Source organism: Chiroxiphia lanceolata, chromosome 10 (assembly GCF_009829145.1).
Source record: "Chiroxiphia lanceolata isolate bChiLan1 chromosome 10, bChiLan1.pri, whole genome shotgun sequence".
Lineage (NCBI taxonomy): Eukaryota > Metazoa > Chordata > Aves > Passeriformes > Pipridae > Chiroxiphia > Chiroxiphia lanceolata.
This window is the reverse complement of record NC_045646.1, coordinates 6,478,543-6,497,489: the sequence shown is the minus strand read 5'-3', so window position 1 is coordinate 6,497,489 and position 18,947 is coordinate 6,478,543. Positions and strand designations below refer to the sequence as shown.

General features: G+C 37.5%; 1 long non-coding RNA gene across 1 annotated transcript; it reads left to right on the top strand.

Annotated features, from left to right (window-relative positions):
- The first annotated feature begins 974 nt into the window (after positions 1–974).
- On the top strand, positions 975–18,940 carry LOC116791834. The gene is made up of 3 exons (XR_004358881.1): positions 975–1,098; positions 17,858–17,950; positions 18,819–18,940. It is a non-coding gene; the product is annotated as an uncharacterized LOC116791834 (long non-coding RNA).
- Positions 18,941–18,947: the final 7 nt, after the last annotated feature.

Sequence of the window (18,947 nt, the reverse complement as noted above, 5' to 3'; positions counted from 1 at the left end):
TCAAAAAAAAAGTATAATTTGCCCAGTACTTTTATTTTACAGAATTTTTTGCTGCCCTGCAGCAAAGCTGAAAGTTCCACATTTGAGGAATTCAACCCTCTTCCAACTCTCTTCACCCTTGGAGAGGTTTTCACCTCTTCAAAATATCATGTTTTTCCTGAGACATGAGGACTTTTGGATGTGTGAGCCATCAATTACTACTTGCCTTGTCCTGCATATTGTCATGGAAGTATTGGAGACAGGCTCTGTATCTGAGGTGTAGCAGTGATCAAACCTGTGAGCAGAAACCATAAGAGTAGTATGAAATTAGGAGCAGAAGACCAACAAGTCTCAAGGAAGAAGCAAATATTCTTCATTCACCTCCCCTTACTGAGGGTTCCCTGTTCAGATTCTTCCAAACACGCAGCTTTCTAGGCAACCATCTAACTAATATCATCAAACACCTTTGGGAATTGAATACCTCTGATGTTCAGATGGGAATGGAATCCTTTGTAGAAGTGATACAGAGAGAATAATTTACACAAGACATTTTACTTTCCTGGTTTTGTGACTTTGACCTTGTTTTTCTGGATATTCAGTCACAATTAAGAGTTTTCTTTTTCCAAACTGTAAATGATTATTTGCAAAACACTGAAGCTGGGTCAATTGTGGGTGAATATTTTCAAAAGAAAAGAAAAGACAAAAGTGTTACAGCATAAGGATGATTTTGCTGCAAAGGTAAGAACTGTTTCTCACACATCTATTTTCAACCTATAGTAGAAAGGATCATTTGAAAAAAAGGAATTCCTTAGAAAACCTTGGGGTAAAATACTCTGATTAGTCATCTTAATATTAAATATAGACTGTTTCATATATACTAGATATGCAGATCCCATTATACTGACTATTACAAAATTGATCCACATTTGCTGAGGTTCTAACTCAATTTTCTGAATGGACATGATGCTTAAAAATGCCTCTTTCCAAAGAATATCCACTTAGGCTTCTCTGAGGAGTCTCTGTTCTGCATTTGACCGTGCTGAGGCCTGAAACTCTGATCCACAGCAGGAAGTGGACATTTATTTCGAAGAATTGGTCTTCAGTCTTTGGGACCATAAGGTATGTGCTGCATAAAAGTATTGCAAAATGTTTGTAACCCCACAAAACATCCAAACACATTCAGTACGAACAAATAAATGAAAAAAAAATGCAAGAAAATAAAAATAATAAGCACCTTTGCTTTGGCTAAATCTTTAGAGTCCAGATATAGCATGTTGTTAAAGTGCTTATGCGAAGTGTTATTTTTTAGGGCTCTATACAATAATCCAGAACTACAATATGTTATTTTTTCAGTGGCTCAGTGAGAAATAACAATACACCATAGAAGTATGATGATAGCTGTACATTATTCCTTCTTTCATTGTATTAATTATATCCATCAAAAGTGGTTATCAGTAAGTCCATTGCCTGATACGATTAACAGAATGAATTTGGAATAGCAAATGGATCTGTGGTTTACAAATTGAATCAATACAGGTATATCCTAAGAAACCCCAATGTATTATGTCTCAACTAATGCAAACTGTTGTGTACTTTGTGTTCATCACTTATATGGAACACAGTATTTCATTTTCACTTCGCTTTGGTGGTGCACAGGTGTGTTTCAGCTAAAGCAGGACAACAGATGGTTGTGTAGGTGGGGGATTACAATTTTCTCCATGGTAATACTTTGAACTATTACTGCCCTAGTACTTTTCTTGGTGCTAAATATAGTGACACTCACATGTGATTTAATCACTTAAAGATAATCCTCTAGTGCCTTTGTTTTATGCTGCACTGTGTCTCATAAGATCTGATGATGATCCGGAAGGGCAGAGGTCTGCTTGCAGACATCACAATTGCTGCCTATGTGCAGATGTCTCAGATGCTCCACAGCTCCTAAAATCACACTGGATCCCTATCTTCAGACAATTTGAATCCTGTCCCAGAAGCATGCACACACCCACACACACAGATGCTTGCTCTCACACCCTGGAGATTGAGACCATACAGTTAATTTTGAAAAGTGCAGATTCAAATATTTCATTATGATTTACTCTTTAGTGTCTGGAATTAATTAACTATTTTTATTAGAATTATTAATTATTAGAAATCACTATTATTGCATACAAGCTTTAACATTATTTTGCAGTTTATTAACCCTGGTGAGCTGTTCTTGCGCACATGAGCTTTGCACAACAGCAGCTACTGGGGAAAGATAAAAGAAACCTTATAATCTGTTTCTGCTGTTACCTTAACAAGCCTGTCAGAACCTCTTTGCAGAGTAAAATCTACTAGTCCATGTCCTGACACCTTTCAGGGATTCTTATTTCAGCATCCTGTCCTGGGCATATGAACCTAATTTTCCAGTTCAACTACCTTAAGCTAAATTTTTTGAAGATGATGATAAAATATAGAGAAGGGATATCCTCAAACTCAGTTAGGAGATTAGCTATCTTTCATGTTTTGTTTCTGTGACGCTGCTATAATTCTCTAGGATTCTTTGGGTCCTGGCCTGTCAGAGTATTGCTGCTTTAATAGGCTTGAACTAAAAGCCTTTCCAGCACCCAAGCGTGGTGTCCCAAATACTAATTTTGGTCTTTACAGTAGTAACCTGTCTTCCATTTTCACATCCTCTTGTGACATTTTTCACTCATTTTCTCACAGAATTTATAACTCCAGTAGTGGCAGTATTCCTAACAATTCCGATTCTAAAAAAAAGAATAAATAGACCTACTTATTATTGACCTCTGATATCTGATTCTTGCAGAATTTTCTGGCTCTCTTCTCTTCTGATGGTTGCAGAGGTGGATTATGAGCTGTGTGAGACGTGCTCTGACAAGTGCTGCCATCTTACAGGGCTGTGCTCTGTTAGTATGAAGTGTTTTGGACAGGAGTCTTTGCAAATTGGTTATTTAATCTTAAAGCAGATATTAATGCATATTTTATATGCACTTACCATTTGTAAGGCATCCCTATAAACAGCTGTAATGTCAAATTTGCAGTGGGAAAGGATTCTGTTGTAGTGCCTCTGTCATAGAGACAGTGACTGATAAAATCCATCAACTTCCATTGACATGTCTCCAGTGATGCTAAACCTTAGGTTTACTTTTCCATACGTCATGCTTTTACTTGTCTTGACAGGAATTTACATTAGCCATACATGGATTCCTCATTTATTCTCATCTTTCATGGGAATGTTGTTCTAAGCAGAGACACCTTCCACTTGACTACTGAACTTTTCAGTTTTGAAATAAAAAATAGATCACTAGGATGATCAGATGTATCTAACGTAAAACTTTTTTGAAAAACGTGTGAAGGCTGACACGAACAAAAAGTAATTATAAACTTCCTTGATTATAATTTGAAGTCACTAGGATGTGTCTACCTAATCATTATTCGGGGTGGTGCTGGAGCCAAAGCAAATCATCATCATAGCTTGTGGAGAGCAGAGAGCAGTAGCAGTAAGTCTTGCTTACATTTTGGAAGCAGGCATTCCACACATTGAGTTGTATCTAACCCCCTCCAGCACGTGTCAACTGATATTCATCACTCTTCCATAAAAGGCCTAAAGTGACTTAATCAGCCGAATTTTCTCTCCGTTTTAACTGCCTGTTCCTATTTGAGGCAAGGAGAACCTGTCTGTTGCTTCACAGAGGCGTTGTATGTCTTTGTTAAATAGATACTCAGCTTTCCTGTTCACTGCATCTCCTTTTACATCCTATCATCCCCTTGCTCCCTCCTGACTCTCAATAAACAAAATAAGCTGAGACCAGACAAAGCTGATAAGCTGCAGCCAGGCAGGGAGGGATGGAAGCTGTCTTTGGAGTCATGAACTGGGCTTCCCACTGATGTGACAGGACTGAAGACAGTCAGACAGAAAAAGAGATCAAATACTGAGCTTTTGAGACCCCTTGCTTCACAAATATACAAAAGTGCTGATATGTTACCTGGAAGTAAAAGACAAGTCAACAATAAAAAGATAAAGTAAGAATTAAGGAGAGGAGGGATTGATGGACATTGCAGTAGCTCATCTTACATGTATTTTTAATGCTGGTTTAAAGTGTGGATGGGAACTAAAGAATTGCAGGCATATGTGTGTTGTGTGCCCAGTAAAAGGAATGGCATAAATTATGCAGGACATGTCATCCTGTTGCCAAATATTTAACACCATTCCTACACAAAAGAGACAGCTCAGGGGATCCTTATTTAAACAATAGTAATCAAATCCTTTTCTCATCATAGCAATCTCTTTTGCATCATTTGTGCCTGCCACATCTAGAACTTGCACAGAAACGAATTCACAAAGAGGTGGCCTGGTGCTGGTTGGCAAAACTTAGTGCTTCAATGACAATTTGTGCTGTACCATAACTGTGTGAGTAAAAATAAGTCTGTCTGGATGCCCCCTTGCTGATTATAATTGTTGTCTACATCTGTACATTTTACAGTGACTTACGATTATTTCTTGTCCTGAGATTGTGAAAGAAAGTCTTTGCCTCAGAAAATTACCCATTCTGACTCAAAAAGAAAAATGTCGGAAATGCAAATATTTTCTACAAATTGAAAGTCACCCAGAGCTCCCCATATCTCTTCTGAAAGTAATACTTTCATCAGAAACTGGCTGATCTGCCTAATGGGTACAAATTGTTCCTGCCTGAAATGAATTTTATTTAAAATTCAGTATCTTTCAAAATTTATGGTTACTAGTCTGTAGGGGTTTCTTTGCTTCTGTAAAATGCACAAAGAGAAATAACTCAGTGCAGTGTGTCCTCATAGGAGTTATTCATTATTTTATGATGGAATCATAGAATAATTTTTATTGGAAGGGACCTTAAAGACCATATGGTTCCAACAGCCTGCCAGAAGCAGGGACACCTTCCACTAGACCAGGTTGCTCCAAGCTGTGTTCAACCTGGCCTTGAACACTTCCAGGGTTGGAGTATCCACAGCTTCTCCAGGTAAACTGTTCCAGTGCCTCACCACCCTCACAGCGAAGAACTACTTCTTCATATCCAGTCTAAACCTGCCCTCTCTCAGTTTAAAGTCATTACCCCTTGTCCCATCTCTCCACACTCTGCACCTCTCTTGTAGCCCCTTTAGGTAATGAAAGTAGCCATAAGGTCTCCTCAGAGCCTTCTCTTCTGCAGGTGCAACACCCCCAGCTCTCCCAGCCTGTCTCCATAGTAGAGGGGCTCCATCTATCTGAGCATCTTTGAGGCCTCCTCTGGACTTGATCCAGCAGATCCATGTCCTTCTTATGTTGAGGATCCCAGAACTGGACTCAAGGTGGGCTCTCACAAGAGCAGAATAAAAAGGGAGAATCACCTTCCTCAACCTGCTGGTCACGTTTTTTTTGGTGCAGCTCAAGACTTGTTTGGCTTTCTGGGCTGTGAAAGCACATTGCTGGGTCATATTGAAACTTCTTGCCAGTCAGTGTCCCCAACTCCTTCTCCTCAGAGCTACTCTCTACCATTCTCCACCCACCCTTTATTTATATTTTTTAGTTCTTAGTTCTATTTTATCCTGGTCTCATTTTGATTTCCTAAGAGGTTGTACTGTGATGACCCCCCTGTGTTTTGCCCGAGTGCATTTGGGTGCTGATAACTTAATAAGCATGGGAGAAGAAAAAAAGAATAAAGAACAGCAGTGAAAACCTTAGGCAGCCAGCAGCTTTGATAGAAGCAGATGAAGTTTCAGTGGGAATTACAAATGAGGAGATAGAGCAGAATTTGTAATAAAGATGTGCAACGCAGTGCAAGTAACTGAACTTCCACCTACATATTTCAAACTTACATCCACAGTGCTTGAAATTCCATAATGTTAATGCTGACCTTTAGTATGCAAGAACATTAGGGGAGGGAAGATGTGTCTTGCTGTATTGTGAGAGCACAAAACTTAAAAAAGAGTTTGAGAGTATGATTAGGAGCTAATTAATCTCCCCATAAAGTCTATCTACTGTGTGTTTGATACATGATTTATAGGATTGTATTCCAAAGTTAAACCACTACAAACTTTTAATGTGTTGTTATGCAATTTTGTTAAAATTTGGAATAGAAATAACTGAGATTACAATGGGAGTGTATAGGTAAAGAGTATAAAGTACTTTTATGTGTCTTGCAGATTTTTAAAACTATAAGTTCTGGACAGGAGAGAAGTAACCTACACAAAAAAGCAACTCAAGGTCTGAAAACATTACCGGAGGCAAAAAAGTAGTCAAATCTAGACTTTCATATCTGAGTGTTTTAGTGGAGAGTTTCTAGTTACTTGAAAAGCACAGGCTCTCAGTGGACTTTGTGTTGGTTGCTGATACATTACAGAGAATATATTGCTGTATATTTTACTGAGCATTGTCCAGTGTTTAGAGAATATATACCATTAGGATAAATTCAGAGCAATCTTTATACAGCCTTCTGGCTTCTGACCATTCTGCTTCAAGGATTGCCTGAGTCAATGACAGCAACAGCAGTTAAGTCATGAATAAGTGTTGTCAAATAGGAGAAAAATCTGTGCTGAAGTCTTGACCAGTGTGGAAATTAACCCCTATATAAATAGAATGTTGTAGAAGCTCTGGAAATGAGCTCCTGATGCTGTCTTGGTTGCCTAAACACAAGGATATGCTACTATCAGAAGGGGAACAGATAAGGCCTGATATTTGCAGAACTCTTGCAGAGCCAAACAGTGCTTCCCTCAAATGATACGAGACCTTTCTCCTCTCTGTTATCAGCTCTCCATATGATAAAATTGTACAATTAGCTTTCAAAATCATTGTGTACTTAAATCTCTGCTATTTTAATTTATCTTATGACTTCTGCATTTTTCAGTTACAGTGAGGTCACTTTCCATCTTTTCCTCTCCTTTGCAGATCGTAAAAATACTTTTTTTTCTAGTGGAAGATGAGATTACCTACTGTGAATCTACTCAGCAGATAAACCCTTAAAAAAATAGAAATATTAGTGGGCTGATGATGAAGATTTGAGCTCTTTGCTACATTTCTTACCTACACAAAATCACCCTTTTTTTAGATTCAGTTCACGTTCAATTTACATGTGAATGTGCAAGGTAACTTTGTTTTTTTCCTCTCATACACTGTGGAGGAATGAAAGTTCTTGTCACAAAAAAACAAAAAAAGAAAAAAAAAGATAAATGTTTTCTAGAAAGACTTCTTCCCTGCCTTCCTTTTCTTCTGTCACTAGGTACTACCATGATCAGTAATGAGAAATAACTTCAGGACTGAAGTGCATTGATAATTTAAGGGGAGATTTGTGAGTGGCCCTCCTTCTGTTCTTATTTGTGGTCTCTGCTCACATGCTCTGGACCTTCCACTGCCTGTGTTTTCAGTGCTGGTTTACTCACAGATGCTCATCTGTATTAGGAGACCACCAACAGCTCCTGTTACAGTGTAAGGCATCAGGACTCAAAAGACTTGCAAAATAGGAGGCAACAGGAAAATCATTCTCTTTTCTGAACAATGCAATATTTTTTCATGGGCAAATGCTGTGCTGTCCTCCTGAATGCTATAGTAATTTAAAGAAAGCCATTGGTAGCTGGTTTAGTCAAGCAATCTCATATGTAAGCACAGAGAAATTATCTGCACTTGAAGAGAAGCTGCAAGTCCTTAAAGTAAGTAAGATTGGTCATCACCTTTCCACAACAACTCTGTTGAAGAAAAAAAGGAAGTGTGCAAGTGGATTGGTATCCATGTTTTTTTTTTGTTGTGTTCTGGCATTCAGTCATGACTCTAACAATTTTCTGAAGAGGTATTTCTACCATTTGGACAAATAAGTATCTATTCCTCAGCCTGTCATGCTTAGTTTTGAAATTATGTATTATTGCTGACTCGCCTGGGAGCATGAGCAGCAGAAGTATTAAATTCTACTTAATTATGTGCATACATACATATTGCACATTTCACCCCGAACCTGGGCATGTATCAGCCATCAGAAAAGGCAAGAATATGTGTTTATCACAGACAGCACTGAGGCAAAAGTGCCTGTTAAATAAAATGAGTCACTGATTTTAAAGAGTCTGCTGTGGCCCTGCCTTTCTTTGAACTCGGGTATTTTTTTATCCTGGTTCTATTCCTCATTACACAGATGGTCTCAATTACTTTGACTTTCTGAATAGTGCTTAATGCAGTGAGATTTCTGGGACCTGTGGCCATAACTTGCACTCTGAAATCACTTTTTCACCAGAAACACGTCAGAAATCTGAAATATTGTGCTGAATTCCTTTTGATCAGATATTGCACATTTAGCTAATAAACCAATTATTTTGTATTTAGAAAAGAACCCCAAAAACTCCAACCCATAAGATACAGCTGAATAGAAGGGCCACAGGTGTTTGATGACCTGTGTACTTCCACATTAGCAAGATGCTCTACCAAGGACACATGGAAGGAAGGACTTCTGGATGTTTTGGGGCATGTTGCTAAGGAAACCTCTGCTTTTGATAAAATATACTGGGTTTATATTTGGAGAGTTTGTCTTTTCACAGTCAGCACTGCAAAAAGGGAAGCAGAAGCCCTAAATAGATGTTTTAAAAATTTACATATATGTGTCAGGGACCCCTCGTGCCTGAAGGACCAGCCGCTCACATTTGTGACAGGTTGTGCTCTTTTGGTGACCAAGCCCACAACTCATATCCTCACTGCATGTGTGCAGAATCTGTTCTGAGTTTACAAAGAGTAAGAAGAGATATTGAATTTTGAGATAAAAGTGCTTGTAGGATTTAATCTGACCTTCCACTTAACTCCAGATTAAATCATGGAATCGTAGAATGACCTGGATTGGAAGGGACCTTGAAGATCATCTTGTTCCAACTCCTCTGCCATGGGCAGGGACACCTTCCACTAGACCAGGTTGCTCAGAGCCCCATCCAACCCAGCCCATCCAACCACACTTTCAGAGATGAGGCGGACACAGCTTCTCTGGGCAACCTGTTTCTGTGGCTCAGCACCCTCACAGTTTGCCTCAGACTCAGGTGTTTGCCTCAGACTTAATTTGTTGAGAATATTTCCCCCTGCTCTTGTTTTCTCACAGTAAGAGTGCTGTTCACAGCACGTGTGTAAATGTTGAAGCTCAACGAACTCCCAACGAACATCCAGTTTTCTTTGTGAAGATTAGAAACATAAAGAATCTACCAAAAATTCTGTAAGGTCTCTGAAGACCATGAATAGAAGATGTGCAAAAATGGATGTTCTAAGGCAAAGTACCTTCAATCACACAGCACCTTGTAGCTCTTATCATCATATTATGGCTTATACTTGACTGCCAAAGTCTTGGTTGGCATATTTGGGGTTGAAATTCCTCCTCTAGAGTTACATAGGTAAGGTGCAAAAATGAGCCATGGCTAAGGTATGTGCAGCAGTTGGATTCTTTCTCTAAAAACTGTATGTTTTTTTGAGGCAGCGCAACTTCAAATCACAGCAAAGACCTTTTATTATAGTACATCTGTGAACAGGATGTTAAATGTTTGACATGTTTATTAAAAAAAACTAACACAGCACATTATCCATCTGCTGTGATTACTATATAGGTAGGCAGTTGGGACTTTGAATGTAAAAATCTATGGGCTTCTGTGCAGCCCATCACTGCTGCTGCCAAAAGCTCTCAATAATATATCTTCACAGTGAGACTTCTACTGTACTTCAAGGTGTTGTTGGTATTTCCCTCCTTCCTATTTAAAAGGAACCATTTGACATCTTGGCCTGAACCAGTTTGGTAAAGTTACTTGTGTCTATCAAATTTGCTCTGTGCTCTGGAATATAAATTATCTTGAAGGTTCATAGCTCATGAGCTTATTTGAGCAGGAAAACTGTACCTGACTTTCAGGATTGGGAGTGAATTTTAGCTGATGACAATTTTGGCTGCTGGTTCAACCAAGACTTTTTCTTTGGTGACCTTTGAGACTGAACTTTCTTAATCTCTAGAAGTATTAAATGTCAGAATAAAAGTGCTCACTAGAAGTATCAATTGCCTTAGCCTGCCCAGTGTTGGTTCTCCAGAATGTGGATAAGAGCTGAACTCCGTCACTTGCCCTGCCCAGTTACTGCTTTTATCTGTCATACTAGATGTTTTCTCTTGATTCTCTGTCTTCAGAATTTTGTTATAAAGCACAATCCAGAACTGAAAATGTTCCATCTCAAGGGTATTTTCTATAGTTTAGGTTTTGTTTGCATTAAGTACTATGTTGTTACATTCTAACTGCGCATTAAAACTGCTTGTTGAAGTAGCAAACTAACACTGCATGAACCCTTTGCAACTAACTCCTGTTGCATCCAACTGGTGTTATGCAACACCAAAGGTTCAAGTAAAAAACATCCAAAATTCTCAGGTTTAACGTAGCTACAGCAAAAGTAAAAGGCAAAAGCTGCAAGAGGATTAATGAGATTACTTATTTAGTAGTCCAGAACACAAAGAATATTCCTCAGACTATCATCCATCATTTCTGTTGCCTCAGGCAAAGAGGACACTTCAAGCTTGCTTCTAATTTTAGAGTATATTCAGTTTCCTGTGTAGCTTAAGATCATTACTTATTTCATTAATTCATTGTGACTAAAAAGTAAAAATCATAAAAAATTCAAACTTTGTTTTCAGCTGCAGGGTTGCATCTCATAGCAGTTGAACTGTCACTCAAATAATTTTTCTGTGCTTTTTTGGTCTTGTTCATATACAGTTACAAATAAAGTCGGTATTTTCTCCTAATTTGTATCTGCAACTTTTTCATTATCTTCAATTTCTGTTACTTTTTCTTTGATCTTTCCTGGAGAAAAATGTTCTCCTATGATTTTTTTTTTTGATAAGTATTTATCTTCACTCTTTCTCCTTCCTGTAATTAAATTCTGTAAAAGATGAAAATATTGACAGCAAAGTTAGGCTAAATTATAGTATCCCCATGCTGGTGTTCCGTAACAGTTTTAACTTCATATTTCTCTTGGTTACACAACAGTAAATTAGGTAGATGCTCTTTGTCACAACAAATTTTGCACGTGAGATCCCAAGACAGTCACATAGTGGTGAGTACTTGCAGTCAGTGTGGTGGGAAAATTCATTGGGAAAATCCAGTGGAGAGCAGGGTGTGAATCAGACTTAAAAGTTTTTCATTTCAAACCTACATCACAGCCCTTTTACAGCAGAGTAATAGAACTAAATAGTGAAATGTTTGCTCTGAGTTGTTATTAATTGTTGCTATTGGGTTTTTTTACTCTTATACAAAAGGAGTTCTGCATACAAGACTCACAGCTTAATGATTTTCTCCCTTAGCTGCTACAATACTAGACTATACAATGCTTATTAAAATGCTACATCATACTCCAGAGCCCTTTATTAAAGCAGAGTCTTAATTTTTCAGAGATTCTTATAAAGTTATCTGTCTTCCCTCTGAAAATATTGAAGTAAGTTCATGACATTGCTCTAATCAAAGAACAATTATTATGTGCTCAAATGGAAAAACCAATGTATCTTTAAAAGTAAACTAACATAAAGTATTTGTAGATTCTGCAAGTCAATTTGAGCTGAAAATTAGATTGGTAAAGAGTCATGTTAGGAAATATAAAGCCATGAAACTGCAGTCCTATCTACTGAGCTCCCTAAATATTTACTTACTGTACTTCATAGAAATTTTTTGTTAGAAATTATGACGGAATGCTTTCAGTGCAATTTCTCAAGGGTCTTAACATTAAAAGTAGAGTCTTTGTCTCTTTGATGAATTACAGAAAGTGGTCCAATTTGTCTGCAGAATTCTAATGCCTCTTTCTGTAAGAGTAGATGAAAATAGGGATGGGATGAAAATGAGCTGGTTGACAGTATTAAAGAGGGAAAAGTTGGGTTGGAAAACCACCTTTTAGATATTCAACCAAACCACTTGCTGGTTCTAACATGGTTTTTCAGAATTTATTTCTCTCTGTATAATTTTGAAGAAGTCCACCTGCTGCTCTGGATATCTTTTTGTAACAGTAGTGATACAATGAATTCTTAGTAATATTAAAAGATCAGTTTGATAGATACTTACCTTCCTACAAAGCTTCCTTTCTGCTCCTTCAGCCCGTGGAATGAAACATTTAATTGGCTCCAATGAGAGGACTTAGACTGTATTTAAAATTCATTCAAACCTCACACAATTGAAAAGCTGTCTAGAATATTTGCAAAATTGCTTTTGTGACATATCTAAAGTGATTTGGTGGATTAGCACATCATAAAACACTCTGGCTTCAGAAAGCACCCACTTCTAATCTGTGCGTTCACAAATAATTTAAATCTTTTGGACTTGGAAAATTCTTGTGTTGTTGTGTATAAATTAGCATATGTGTTTATACATGCTTATACAGTTATATAGAAGATTGTTGAATTTTTAAAGACTGTTGCAGTTTGTGATTTTTCCTCTCACTGTCTTATGGGGACATTCTGTGGAACTGGTAGACTCTGTCAAAATGATCCCTGAATTTGATTGTACATGACAATATAATTTTTTCATTATGTTGTCCCTCCTCACATCTGAGTCTCTATAACTTACTTGAAAATGAACTCTCATCTCATTTCCTGGACAGTGCAGCTCAAGTACTGTAAAAGGGTGGTGAGAGATCACAGAATGGGTGGGTGGCACAGTTGGCATCTGTCACACTCTTGGTACACATTACTCTGTTCCACCCATTAGATGTACTCTTTTTTAAAAATTCACCATGCTAACAGTAAAAAAGTAGCATTATATATCACAAAAAATTAATGCCTTAGGTGGAGGAGGATGCTTTCATAACTAAAATAATGTAGACACTGCATACGTGATATGTTATTAGTAGTCTTTGGTCCAATTTAACTTCTCCTTTAGCAGTTACAGGTTTTTTCAGCTTTTCACTGGTTCTGTATAACAATAATTCTGAGGCTAAACATGTGCAACTGAGATTATTTAAACTGATATATCAATGAGAGACCAAAGTCTGACCTTAAGTTAACTTATGTTACACACTATCTTCATATTGCTCTAGATGATCTTGTCCGATTCTGATATTCATTTCAGGAGTATCATTATCATAGAATCACAGAATCATAGAAAGGCTGGAATTAGAAGGGACCTTGAAGGTAATCTAGTTCTAAGCACCCTGTCATGGCCAGGGATGCCACCCACTATATCATGTTGCTCAGAGCTGCATTCAGCCTGTCCTTGAACACTTCCAGGGATTATCTGTTGTATCTACTATTCCTTGTCCTTCCAACTTAATTGTTGTAATTTCCTCATGGTTTTTGGGGTTGGTTTGTTTGTTTGTTTGTTTTTCAGATTTGATGGATAGACAATTAGCTATTAGTGGAAATAGTTTAACCAGCCTTCAACTATTTCAGTAAGCATCTCTCCTATTCTGTTTAGATCAAAACCTCGAATAAAAATCCGTGCATGGGGAACATTAAGGTTGGTTTCCTATACTGCATTTACCAAATATGTGAGAAAGGCATATGAAAAAGCTTTCAAGTTTTGCTGTGCTGACAGCTGCTTGCAGAGGAGGTCAGAGCCTTTCAGCGATCTGCCACTCTGCAATAACTGTTCAAAGCGCCGCAAAGGCTGCCAGTTGAACATCCATTTAGCAGTAACTGTTAGTCTTCTCCTTGCTCCACTGAACTCAGTAAAAAAACATTCTTTAATGGAATAGGAGCAGGCTATGACCTCAATACCCAAATCAAAAATTGATCTTTTACTGCATTTTTTCGCAGTCTGTTGCTTTAGATGATATCTATATATATACCTTAATAAAATCTCTATCTTAGTGTACAATTCAGACCTTCAGCTGAAGAGCTGAATAAGAATTGGAACTCAGTGTGCTTTAAGATTCTGGTGGTTTGGAATACTTGTTTCTCATATGTGCAGGCTTCCACAGCGTATTTCTGCTGTGAGAAATCCAAGTGCATTATTCCTTTGATGTGTCCGACCCTTTGCTCTGCGTTGTGTTGTGCAGTAAGGCCCAGGGTGAGACAGCCCGGTGCAGTGTAGGAACGTCAAGCAGTCTCATTCTGCAATTCAGGCCAAGAAGTCCTGTGGTATTTATAGCAGATGTTAACCCCCTGGCCTCCTGCCTCTCTCACCGTGGAGTTGCATGAAATGGGTTGTGCTCTCTGGAACACTTCACGCCAGCTGAGGGAGCTGCCTCTTCAGACAAAGGGATGGGACAAAGGGAGCAGCATCCAGGCAGGCTGTGCTCTGTGTAGTGCAGATCCTCGCTGTGTATGCATTTGAGTTAAATCTCCTAACTGCACTCAGATGTGGAAAGGCATAAAGTGATACAAGGCATTTGAGCAAGAGCAACACGAAGGATTAGCTATCTGAAGCCTTTGGGGCTGTCTTTGACTCCTTTGGCTTGGCTTTTGTAATTTGGCTTTTAAATCTTAATTGTGCAAGGGTGATAAATTCAGATAAATCCAGGTGATAATCCGAGTTTTAAAAGACCTGCTTTGACATCACTTGCATGACAGCCTAATCCAAAATTCAGCAGTAGTTCTTTGTAATCTTAATGGTAAATGTTGACTTTATCCAAGCAAACAATTACACATCCTCTTTTAGACTTAACAGAAGATTGCTACAAATGAAAAGCCAGTGACCTTAAAGTTTTATATTCTGAGTATATATAAATGGCTGCCTCTATTTTGGTGTGATTTCTGTATATGAAAACAACTACACTCAATCTCTTTTGTTGCCTCTAGTAAATGATGACTGATAGCCCTTACATGTATTATATGGCATTTCTCACTATCGTTACATAAATTGCCCCAACTTTTTTTGTGCAATCATTGATTTCTGACTGCTTCCTTGTTAAACACTGCTGAGGGCAATCTGTCAAGGACTTCCATGACAGTGATGGGACTTTACAGCGGTGAACTGACATAATTCTTCTAATATTCCACCAGCTAAATATCCGTCTAGTCTTTTTTATTGCAGCAAGATCATTTCAGAGAACCAATTTTCAGCTGAGTGTGGAACTTGTACAATTTAAGGAGGACTAAACTCAAAACACAATCAAGTTCAGTATTGTTCATCCTTAAGCTTTCCCTAGAGAAGGGTAAAATCAAGCTATTTGGGTTCTTGGAGAGCGGGGGCAGTTAGCAGTTGGTGTTCTGAAAGACTCCAAATAGAGAAAAAAGTGCCCTGTAATGGAATTAGAATGTGGATATTCAGACCTAAACTTAAGGCCCATATTTGGCTAAAAAAAGGACTAACATTTCTGCAGATGAGACTCAAATCCTACTCCTCAAGGTTTTGGAGGGTCTTCCTTGGAAATGTAATCAGTTTTATCCTATTACGTTACCTCTGAACACATGTACATCATATTGTTTGTGTGCTTGGTTCTGTTCTTACAGTGACTGGACTTGTTGGATAGCTGTAAAATATAGGCCAGAATTCTTCTGGTTTCAGTGCAGAAAACATTGAAATATTTCAATCTTCTTTAGAAACAGAGATCCTTCCACTTCAGGAATTGCTGACATCTTGAAATTAGTTTTCTTAGCAAGCAAAAAAAAATGTTTAGATATTAAAAAGACATAGAAAAAAAATCCTTGGTAATATAAGAATAAAATTGCAATGGGAGCGAGCCTGTTGTTTAAAGCTAGCATGTCTGCTTTGAATTAGCATTTTGAAACAATGGATTTCATTTCAAACTTCTTATTGAAAAAATTTATAATTTACGTTGTGGTTCACAGATTTTTTTGTGCAGAAGTTTTTCACACAAAGCATTTCAAGTTGCTTTACTGGGTACTGAAAGGCAACAGAATATGAGCCCTGGTTCCATTTAAGCAGGGAGCCTAGGGTGTGTGAATGTGTATAATTTTAGACATATAAATGGATATATGCAGGTAGGCACTGTGGTACAGCCTTCCTTCATCTCCTAGTGTGAAGGACATACGGCTTTGAAACTTAATTCCACAAATATACCCTTACTTAAAAGAAACTAATTTGAGCCCTTTCCCTTAAATTAAATACTAATGAGCAAGCCTGAAGCCCGTGTGATTCATCATTCACACAGCAGCCAGACTGTACCTAAGAGAAAGAGAGAATAATTAAAGTAGATTATTACAGTAAGTTTGTAACTTGACGTATTAACAGATTGTTTTGTAAAGGGAAGAATACGAAATTTTATAATTCTCTGACAAATTATATCGGTGGCAAAGAGTTTAATGGAGGCAGACAGTAACAAAAATGTACCACATTTTTATGACAGCATTTATATCAGGGTTATACTTTTTTCCTTTGACTTCTAACCCAAACAGTTTCTGCTTTATTCCAGTGATAGTTCATGAGAATTATCTTTTGTAAGAGAAGTGCAAGACTACCCATAGATCATTGATTTTATTTCAAAATTATTAACAGTCTCCTTGTTCTGAGCTTTTCCTTTGCACAATGCAAAAAAGAAAAAAATAATTAAAATATTACTTGTGTTTAATTTTCTTGCAACTGAAGGGAAACCAGGCAACAAATTCCCATTTAAAAGTGGTTATCGCAAACAGAGAAGCAATAATTATTTTTCATGACTTCTTGACCTATTTAATCAAGTCCCTGTTGCTGGAGAAAAGATCTCATTTTTGACTCACACTTTTCTTTATTTGTCTCTTATGTCTTTATCTGGTGATTAATGTTAAATATGCACTTATTCCTCCTTAGAGAAATGCAATATTGATTTTATTCACAGGATAATTTAATTTTCATCAGTATTTTAACTTCAATAGAATCAGAACTTTTCCTGAGGAATAGAAAGAAATGCTACTTAAAGGAAATTAAGTTTTGCTCTTGATGAATTGAGAAGTACCACACATTAATTCATGGCAGAATTAACTGAAATATCATAATTACTATGGATCAGAATTTAAATTCATGCCAGAATTTAGAATAAGCTATGGTAATTAATGTATTACAACTAGATATCTTTTAAAAATTGAGGGAAAATGCTTCAGCTAATCTTAAAATGTAAGAAACGGGTGGTAAAGAAACAATGTGTTAAGTCATTTGGTAACTTTTTAATAAAAAACTTAAAATTTTTTCATTTCTAAATTTCAACAGTAATTATTTCATTTAGATTATGATTTTTTGCATGGATTCTTGTAGATATTTAATTAAGGGGCTGCTACAAGGATAGGAGAGCATAACAGGTGGGGTAATGGACAGTGTTAAATGTTGGCATTGATGATGCAGCTTTCACAGGCAATGAGATGATGCACGATGGTCTATGCAGCCTAATAAATTTTGACCATCTGGTGGTAACAGAAATGGAGTTTCCTGCCACAGAAGAGGAAGAACATGGTGTGAGAGACTTACATTGCTGGAGCACATCTCTGGAATTATAATTCTTCTTAAGTAAGAAATTTTTACAAGTGTAGTTCATATAGCTTTTTTTTTTTTTTCTTCCCTTTTGTAGCACAAAAAAGATTCATTCTACTCCAATAGTCTTATCCTGGAAGGAATATCCCCTACTGGTCAAATCTCTCTAAATTTTAAATGCCCAGGTTGTAATTTCTACATATTTTTTGATAAGAACCTTCTAATCTGGATAGAAAATTATAAACAATGCACACAAAACTGGTGTCCTGCTGCCAGGTAACTCATCATGCTGTCTCAGTCTGTGGAGCCACACAGTTTTGAAAGAGGTAAAAAGTCAGGGGAAATCTGAATTGGAAAAGTTACATAATTTTATAAAAAGGGAAAAACCTGATTGTTTTGTAAAAACTTTTCAAAACCTCTGGTCATGTATAGTGCAAATTAAGCAACTTCCTACGAGACAGACAGAAGGGAACCAATTTTTACTTTTATACTCCAAAGATTTTGTGCCTGTAGATTAAAATGTGATTGATTTCTTTCATATTTCATTTGCCAGGATATTTGACAGACATGCCCAGATTCACCTGTCTCCTTGAACGTCTTATTGCATGAGCACTTATCAGCAATTGCCCTCAGTAAAATGTATCAGGTATGCCTGTTAATATTTTGACAGTTAATAAGTCCTCAGTTGATTGAGGGACTAGAAGTGTTTGTTCATGCTTGCAGATTAATAATAGTTTAAGTCTGTCATCTAAAAAAAAAGGAATCCTCCTCTCCTCAGTTTATTCCAACCTGCAAACATAATTCACTCTTTGGTGTATGATAGTTTTGAAGTTTTACTTTAAAGCATGAGTGCAAAGAGTGTTTAGGGTAGTGACTCCAGACTTTGGAAAGTGCTGCAAAGGTTTAAAAACTGAATCGATTTAACCTAAATTTAGCACCTGGTTCTGATTCAGATTGTAGCTGCACACACTGCTGCAGTGCAGTGTTTGGAGAGGCAAGAGCTCCATGTGTTGGACACTGTTGCATCCTGTGTGTAATTCCTGGAATGGTTTGCACATACATGCTTACCTGTGGCACAGATCACTGTTGTAATTCATTATTGCTTGTTAAAGGATACTCATGACCTGTGAACATCAATATGAAAGGCTACCTGGAAAATTAGGTACTGTCTTGAGTAAGAGGGGCTTGCCTCTATTCCAGGAGCTGTTATATGAGGAAAAGCTATTGCTAGATTTTTGTTTATGTCTTGACAAAAAGTACAGGATTTTATACAGCTCTGTGTTTTCAGCAAAAGTTGTGAAGCAGAGAACCAGGGAAGAGTGGTCTTTTAAAGCAGAGACAGTTTCTAGCCTGTTAGCAGGAGATCTATAGAAGTTTAGGCCTACCTACTCCTGACAGTTGTTTGTAACAAACAGCTTCTATCAGCCTACTTGTGTCAGGGAATATCAGTATAGAGCTTTCAAAAGTTTTACCTGCCTAGGTATGTATTTAATTCATCTTTCAATTTCACATAGGCACTCTGCAAATATACAGATAAATGGAAAAGAAGTAACAGCTTGACCAGACCCAGCATCTGTGTCCATAACCTCCTTACCACAGAGGATCAGCACCGTCTGAGCTGAGGTGGGCATCTCTTCCCTGTT